This window comes from Chrysochloris asiatica, unplaced genomic scaffold, assembly GCF_000296735.1.
Source record: "Chrysochloris asiatica unplaced genomic scaffold, ChrAsi1.0 scaffold00107, whole genome shotgun sequence".
Classification (NCBI taxonomy): Eukaryota; Metazoa; Chordata; class Mammalia; order Afrosoricida; family Chrysochloridae; genus Chrysochloris; species Chrysochloris asiatica.
The window spans coordinates 5,832,483-5,841,385 of NW_006408625.1; the positions used below are offsets into that span (position 1 = coordinate 5,832,483).

At 40.2% G+C, this 8,903-nt stretch overlaps 1 pseudogene; it reads left to right on the forward strand.

Moving 5' to 3' along the window:
* Window positions 1-4,759, forward strand: part of LOC102815597 — a 16,539-nt pseudogene extending 11,780 nt beyond the window's left edge.
* The last annotated feature ends 4,144 nt before the right edge of the window (window positions 4,760-8,903 follow it).

Here is an 8,903-nt window from a genome sequence, read left to right on the forward strand (position 1 = left end):
TTTTTTTTTTTTTTTTTTTTTTTTTTTTTAACTACTCTCTAGCCTCTTTCCCTTTTAGTCTCTCCTCTCCCTAACTGTATTCAATTATTTTACTTTCTTTTTTTAGTTTTCTCTCTCTTAGTATTCTTATTTTTATATTATTGTCCTCTCCTTCCTTTCTCTCTTCGGTTTTTGTGTTCTTTTTCTGTCTATCACTTTCTTTTTTTCTTTTCTTCACTATTTTCTCTTTTTGTTGTTGTTGAGTGTTTGTTTTCCTTCCCTCTGGTGTGTTTCTTTTCTTGCCTAATCAGGAGACAGCAACTGCATTCATACATCCCAAGCACAATCGTACCTTCCATGGCTCCACCCTTTGGGCAACAGTCAATACCAGCTACTATAAACCAAATCAATGTCAACCACCAACATCAGTTAAAGCCATCTAGACCTGAACTGCATGAAAAAGTGAAAAAAGAATGGTAGACAAGCTCATCTTCTGATCACATCTACCAGGAGTCAGTTGGTGAGTGCCTAAGAATACACCAACGTACGATCATCAACTTAATACAAAATTGTTGCTGTTGTTAAGTGCCATCAAGTCAGTGCCAACTCAAAGCTACCTTATGCACAGCAGAACGAAACACTGCCCAATCCTGGGCCAACCTCACTATTGTTGCCAAGCTTGAGCCCACTGATGCTGCCACTTGGTCAATCCATCTCACTGGGAGTCTTCCTCTTTTTCTCTGATTCTCCACCTTACCAAACATGAAGTCTTTCTCCAGTGACTGGTCCCTACTGACAATATGTCCAAAGTATGAGAGACAAAGTTTGGCCATCCTGGACTCCAAGGAGCACTCTGGCTGCACTTCTTCTAAAACAGATCTGTTGGTTCTATGGCAGCCCATGACACTTTTAATATTCTCCTCTAACACCATAACTCAAAAGCATCAATTCCTCTATGGTCTTCCTTATTCACTGTCCAGCTTTCACATGCATATGAGGTTATTGGAAAACCATGGCTTGGGTCAGGCACACCTTAGTCCTCAAGCTGATATCTTTGCTCTTCAACACTTTAAAAAAGCTCTTGTGCAGAAGATTTGCCAAATATAATACGTCATTTGATCACCTGACTGCTGCTTCTGCGAGTGTTAATTGTTGATCTGAGAAGAATAAAGTCCTTGACAACGTCAATCTTTTCTCCGTTGATAAGAATGTTGTTTCTGGTCCAGTGGTGAGGATTTTTATTTTCTTTATATTGAGATGCAATTAATACCAAAGGCTATGCTCTTTGATCTTCATCAGTAAATGTCTTAAGTCCTCTTCACATTCAGCAAGCAAGATTGTATCATCTGCATATCACAGGTTGTTAATGAGTCTTCCTCCAATCCTGATGCCATGTTTTCCTTCATAGAACCCAGCTTCTTGGGCTATTTGCTCATCATACAGGTTGAATAAGTATGGTGAAAGAATACAACCCTGTCGTACACCTTCTTAATTTTAAACCATCCAGTGTTCCCATGTTCTGTTCGACCTCTTGGTCCAGATACAGATTCCTCATGAGCACAATTAAGTGTTTTTCTGGAATACTCATAGTTCGCAATGTTGTCCATAGCTTGTCATGATCCACACAATCAAAAGCCTTTGCATAGTCAATAAAGCACAGGTAAACATCTTTTTATATTCTCTGCTTTCAGCCAAGATCCATCAGACATCAACAATGATATCCCTTGTTCCACGGCCTCTTCTGAATCTGGCTTGAACCTCTGGAAGTTCTCTGTGAATGCAAATACAACAACATAATCTCTCAACAGCAGCAATTTCTGTTCACATGAAAAAACAAGATAGAGTGACTCAAAAAGGTGACAAAGAGGTAGAGCCAGAAAACATGTTTGAGGGAAAAAGGCATTGGAACTACCTGAAAAAGAATTCAAGAGAATGATACCTTCAAATGATTGACAGAAAGGTCGAGGAAAATGAGGAAGAATTCTGGAAATCACTACAAGAGCAATCAAACAAAGTACATAAAGGATTGAAGACAATACAAATCCTGTAAATAGTTATTTGTTGTTGTTGTTAAGTGCCATTTAGTTAGTTCCTCTCATAGAGACTCTGTATAGGGTTTCTGAGGAGTTCCTGGTGAGTTTGAACTGCTGACCTTGAGATTCAAACAGGCTTGCAGTCCAATGCATGTTCCTACAGTGCCACACCAGGACTCTGCAAATAGGTATATAAAAGGTTAATACTAAGGTTTCAGAAATGGACAATATGTAAATAACACAGAGTAAAGTAGTAAACTTAAACAGAACTATAACAAAAGAAGAAATTTATCAGGAAATTTTAAAACTCCTAACAAAAAAAGTATGGGTCCAGATGCCTTTATTTATTGGTGAATTCTACCAAACTTTCAGAAAAGAGCTGACACCAATTCTACTCAAACTATTCTAGAACATAGAGAAGGATGGAAAACTCCTGAATACATTTTATGAAGCGAGGATAACCCTTATACCAAAACCAGACAAAGACATCACTGAAAAAGAAAACATCCCTCATGAACATAGATGCAAAAATTCTCAAAAACAAAAATCCTAGCCAATAAAATTCAACAATATCTAAAAAAAAAATAATATATCATGACCAAGTGAGATTTATTCAGGGATGCAAGGATGATTCAGTAGTAGAAAAACAATCTAATCCACCACACAAATAAAACAAAGGAAAAGAACCACATGATCATATCAATTGATGCAGAAAAAACATTTAACAAAATCCAACATCCATTCCTGATAAAAACACTCAAAATAGAAATAGAATGGAAATTCCTCAACATAATTAAGAGCATATAAACAAATCCAAACAAAATGAGATCTTATCTCACACCAGCATTAATAGCAAAATTTTTTTAAAAACAGAAAACAATAAATGCTGGTGAGAGTGTGGAGAGACTGGGACCTTCCTACATTGCAGGTGGAACTATAAGTTGGTCAACCACTGTGGAAAACCATATGGTGCTTCCTCAGAAAGCTGGACATAGAAGTACCCTGGTTATGTGCCATGGAGTCGGTTCCAACTCTTAGTGACCCTGTACAGGATTTCTGAGGCTGTAAATCTTTACAGGAGTAGAAAGCCTCATCTTTCTCCCACGGAACAAGCTGGTAGTTTTGAACTGCTGACCTTGCAGTTCACAGTCCAATTTGTAACCACTATACTACCAGCAATTCCTCTACTTGGTATATATCTACAAGAAGTAAGAGCCAGGACACGAGGTGATATATGAGCACCAATGTTCATCACAGCACTAGTCACAATAATAAGATAATGGAGACAGCCTAAGTGCCCATCAATGGAAGAATGGATAAAGAGTCTTTGGTACATGCAAACAATGAAACATTGAAGAATAACAAATAATCTGTGAAACACATAACATGGATGAGCCCGCAGGACATTATGCTGAGTGAAATTAGTCAATCACAAAAGGAAAATATTGTATGAAACCACTATTGAAAAACACAAGAAAAGATTATCATACTAAAGAGACAGTCTTTGATGGTTACTGGGGTGGGAATGAAGGGAGAATAATTCACAGACTAGAGGCTGTTGTTAAGTGCCAATGAGTCAATTCCAACTCATAGAAAACCTGTAAAGGGTTTCTGAGGCTTTAAATCTGTGAGGGAAGAATGATAAAGACAGGTGAAGACACAGGGTAATATATGCATGCTAAAGGGGATAGAGGTAAATAGTGTTATGCACACAACTTTGGAACAACAGTGTTCTGCTGGTAAATACATGGACAGAGACAAAGGCTGAATGGTTATGGGAGGAAGAGTTCGAAAGAGGATATTTGTACCTTTCCTGCAACTACAACTGTAAATGAGGTGGAGTATATACAGTGGGCAAAATGATGAAAACTTCTTAGATATTATCAAACATCTTAAAGCAATGGTTTGCTGAGCCTGGGGGCTCAGGACCATAGTTTCTGAGCCAATTGGCATACCATAGTCCATAAAGACAATGTTCTACATCTTACTTCAGTGTGAAGCTTTGTGCTGGGGTCCCGTGGATCTGTCTGCATCTTGCTTTAACAGTGTTTGGATGGAACAGATCCAGGGACTCCCCCACCTCCAGCTTCAGGCCACCTCTAACCACTTCTTTAGGTGCAATCTCTTTTCCACATCCATCTTCATGACCATTCCCTGTTATCAGACCAGCTAAACACCGTTTGTGTGTGTATATGTGTGTGGTTAGCTCCAAATCTTTGACCAACCATAAGCTCTCAGATCCATCAGGATCATTCCGCTGAAGCGGAGACCGGCATCAACCATCTGGTTAATCTGCATCTGCAGGCCTCTTACACCTTCCTCTCTCTGGGCTTCTATTTCAATCACAATGATGTGGCTTTGGAAGGTATGGGACACTTCTTCCGTGAGTTGGCGAAGGAGAAGCGCGAGGGTGGTGAGCGTCACTTGAAACTGCAAAACCAGTGTAGTGGTTGCACACTCTTCCAGGATGTACAGAAGCTGTCCCAAGATGAGTGGGGAAGAACCCTGGCATCATGGAAGCAGACCTGGCCCTGGAGAAGAACCAGTCTCTTCTGGATCTGCATGCCATGGGTGCTACCCACACAGACCCCCACCTCTGTGACTTTCTGGAGAACCATTTCCTCGATGAAGAGGTGAAAATTATCAAGAAGATGGGCGACCACTTGACCAACCTCTGCAGGATGGCCAGTCCCCAGGCAGGACTGGGCCAATACCTCTTTGAGAGGCTCACTCTCAAGCACAACTAGGAAGAGCCTGTGGAGCCCCACAACCTGTGAAGGACCTTCAACATTCCCCTGCTCTCTGCACACCTTCTGCCTGAACCTTGCTCTCCAGCCACAGAGGCAGCATCATCAAAACCCTGGAGCCTCTGTTCTCCCAACCCATGGACCAAATTAAAACAATTAAGCTTCATTTTACAGCAGCTTCCTTACATGGTCTCTCCATGTAAGGAAGAAAGAAGAATGATGAGAATTGAAGATGCTTGGAATCAATTAGTCCAACATACTAATGGAACATGTGAAAATCAGTCTCCATGACTCTGAGACCAGAAGAACTAGATGGTGCCCAGTTACCACTACCCACTGCTCTGAAAGGGATCACGTTAGAAGGTCATGGATAGAGCAGGAGAAAATGTGGAACAAAAGTCAAAAGAATTTTTTTTTTTAAGACCAGGCTTATTGCTCAGAAAGAAACTGAAGGAGCCCAAAACTATGGTCCCCAACCATCCTTCAGGTCTAGAAGGGAACTCACTCTCATGACCCAATTTTCAGCCAAGCAATAGATAAGCATGTGAGGGGACGGCATTAGTAAAGTATGCTCACCAAGGAATGGCCATTCAAAATCAAAAGGGCAACATTTACCTATGGATACATTTGAGAATGGGTGAGAAAAAAGGTAGACTGGAACTAGGAGTCGCAAGGGAGGAAGCAGGATAACTGTTGTTGCAGGGAGGGGATTGTAATCATTGAGATGACACAAAGTGTATGATTTGATCAATGTAAAATTGATCATCTTGTCTGTAAACCTTCACTCTATTCATAACAAAAAGTTTGAAAATAAGAGTCCAGGTTATCGGTTTCCAAAACATCAGCCATTGAAAACCCTATTGAGGCACAAGTCTACTATAAAACACATGGGCTCACGATGAATTGGAATTGACTTGGCAGCAACTGGTGGTGGTAGCAGTACAGGGCCTAAATAATTTTCCTGCAAAATCGGTAATGAAAATATCTGTGATTTCCATCAGTAACACAGTCAAAGGTACAGCTAACATTTATGTGGTGTTGTCCACATTCAAATTGCAGGAAATGCTGAATTTTAGTTAGAGATCAGAGAAAGCCAAGGTCTTCAATTCTATCTATGAATCTCAGGTTAGGAATCCTTGCTTTTCAAACCACCTAGTTAAAATGCAAATTGTGATTCAGTATGTGAAAACTGAGACGCTGCATTTCTAACAGGCCCGCAGTTATTGCTGATGCAGTTGGTCCACGGACTGGGTCTAACAATGACAATTTTAAACTGGGTGCTGTTAGAAGGCAAAGGGGAGCTTTCCTAGCCCTTGAAGTCTCTAGGAATGGTTTAGGATTTCCTGGCTTCACCCTAAAGATACACACTTTCTTTTCCACAAACTTCAGTATGTAATGACACAGAAAATGTAGATGACCAGTCACAGAATTTGGGCTTCTGGGCACCTTCTATTTTCTAAAAGAACCATGACAGCAGCTAGTAGAACAAGTTGTGAGCCCTTGGGAAGCTCCATTAATCAAAATGTATGGACAAATACAATACCCATTCATAGTATGTACAAATGACTCAAAAGTCCAAGCAACCAATCTACAAAGGTTGAACTGATAATGCAAAAGAAAAAATTAACCAATGACATTGAATTATTGACTTACATATCTTTACCATTTTCTCTGAGGGTATAGAATATGTATTAACTCGATGGCACCTAACAACAACAAACAATGCCCTTGTACTTGAGGTATATATTATATATGGAAAAAATATTAAAATGGCAGGGGAAAAAAGGTCAAGTTAATAAATAGTGTCACTTTTATTTGTAGCACACTCATCAAAAGTATACAAAATATCAAGAAAATTAAAACAATTTTCTTTGACCCATCCAACAATGGTTTTTATAGTTTTTTTAGTAGGGAAAAAAGATTTAGTCTAAGACCTGGATCATAAGGCTACATTCCTTCAGTTTCCTTGGGATTCACAATAGCCATTTACACCATCGCTCCACTTCCAGTACCCCCAATTAACTGTAATTAAAGCTAGGTTGGGACTCCCTTCAACCTGGGGGAACCTACAAGTAATCCCCAATTTACAATAGAGTTTCATCATAAATTGATTCTGACTTAAGTTAAAATCCCATTTCCCCCCCCCCTTTTTTTTTCAAGTTTTAATTATTATTGCCTGTTAGTATTTTTATAAATCCTATCTTTATTTGTCTTTGGAGGGTTGGCATGAAAATGACAATTTAAGCAAATTATACACTGCAACATGGTGTTTAGTACATATTACCAATAACAAGATGTACAAAAAAAAAAAAAGGCTGTTGTAAATGCAGTTTATCATAAAGTGTAGTTCATCATAAATTGGGACTACCTCTCGTTCTTTAATAAGTCCTGGTGTGGCAACGTGGATTAATGCGCTGGAGTGCAAAGTTGATTTGATCAGCAAGGTCGACGGTTCAAGTTCACTAGCCGCTCCTTGGAAACCCTATATGGGTTGCTGTGGGTCAGAACTGACTTGATGGTGCTTACCAACAACAACAACAATCTCGTTCTTTGCTTCCATCAACTGGAAGAAGCTACAGTAAAAAAATGCAATTTTCAATCCTGTCACAAAGGCGCTGGGCTGCTCTTCGGGTGCCCTCTGCTGGTCATACATGGAAGCAGAAGAAAAAGTCCTTCCTGTTGAGTATCAAAAACTAAACCAAATCAAACTCAATGCCATCAAGTCGATTCTGACTCATAGCAACCCTATAGGTTTCCAAGGCAGTAAATATTTCTCCCGTGGACAAGCTGCTGGATTTAAACTACTGACCTTGCAATTAGCATTCCAGTGCATAGCCTACAGCTTCACCTTAGCCCTGTTGTTGTTGTTAAGTGCGTCTAGTCGGTTCCGACACATAGCGACCCTGCATAGAGTTTCTGAGGAGCTGCTGGTGAGCTTGAACCGCCGATCTTGCAGTTCAAACACCTTTGCAGTATGGCGCATTAACCCACAGCGCCACACCAGGACTTAGCCCTGCAGCCATAAGTAAAAAGGTTCATTTAAGAAATGGTCAAGAAAGTCATCTGAGATGGATGCAAACGAATTATAAGCAAATAAACCCTGCAGAGGCATGTTGGCCATAAAAATAAAACACTGAGACTTTAGAAAAACACAGAATCATCTATCTTTAAGAATTCTTTTACACAAAAAATTAGAGGGGTGTCCCCCACCCCCACCCCCCAGAAGAAAGCTAAAGTTTGTTTTTGTTTGATTTTGTCACTGAAAATGAGGAGTTGACATTTATATTTTTCAAGTCTTAATATTTTGGGCCTTTAGGGTTTCAGAAAGGACTTTAATGATACAATGGAGGGTAGTTATGGCATTAGTTAAAGCATTCTGAATGGACCTGGAGTTCCTTCAGCTCCAAGGGCAATATGCAGAGACCAAAGTTTATTAGTGGTTTCCAGGGGAGGAAAGGAGTCTCTGGGTGAATCAGACAGTTAATAGCTCCGCTACTGACTGAATGGCTAGCGGTCTGAACACCAGCCAGAGGCACATTGGAAGACAGTCCTGGGGATCTGCTGCTGTGAAGCACTTCTACCCTGAACACACAGATGTGCCTGCGTCAGAGTCAACTCAATGGTAACTCACAACCTGTAGGGACAGACTAGTGCTGAGGAGGGAGGAGGTGGGCTCATTGTTAGGGGCCATTGAACTTCTGTAGGGTGATGGAAATATCTGGAAACAGACCATGGTGGTAGTTAAACAACATGATGGTCATAATTAATGTCACTGAATTGCACATGCAGAAACAGTTAAAAGAGCAAACAAAAGTTTGTAGAACAAAGAATTTTTCCATGAATATTTTTAAGCCCCTTCATATTTATCACAATGAAATAACATGTCAGCACAATCATCCCTTTATTTGCTGCTTTGTGCCACATCTAACTCAGCTTCTAGAAACTTAGAAAGTTAGAGCTGGAGGGACTTGGAGGCCTGACTTCAATTTGAAAGATTAAAATAAAAGGCAGTCTGGTTTGCAAAGGCCTTAGCAGAGAAAAGCACGACTAGAGCCTACACTGGGGCTTCGTCCCTTGTGAAGTTCCTAACATAGATGGAAATGGATTGCTCACTCATTCAGTTCCTTCCCAGGCACCACCTGTT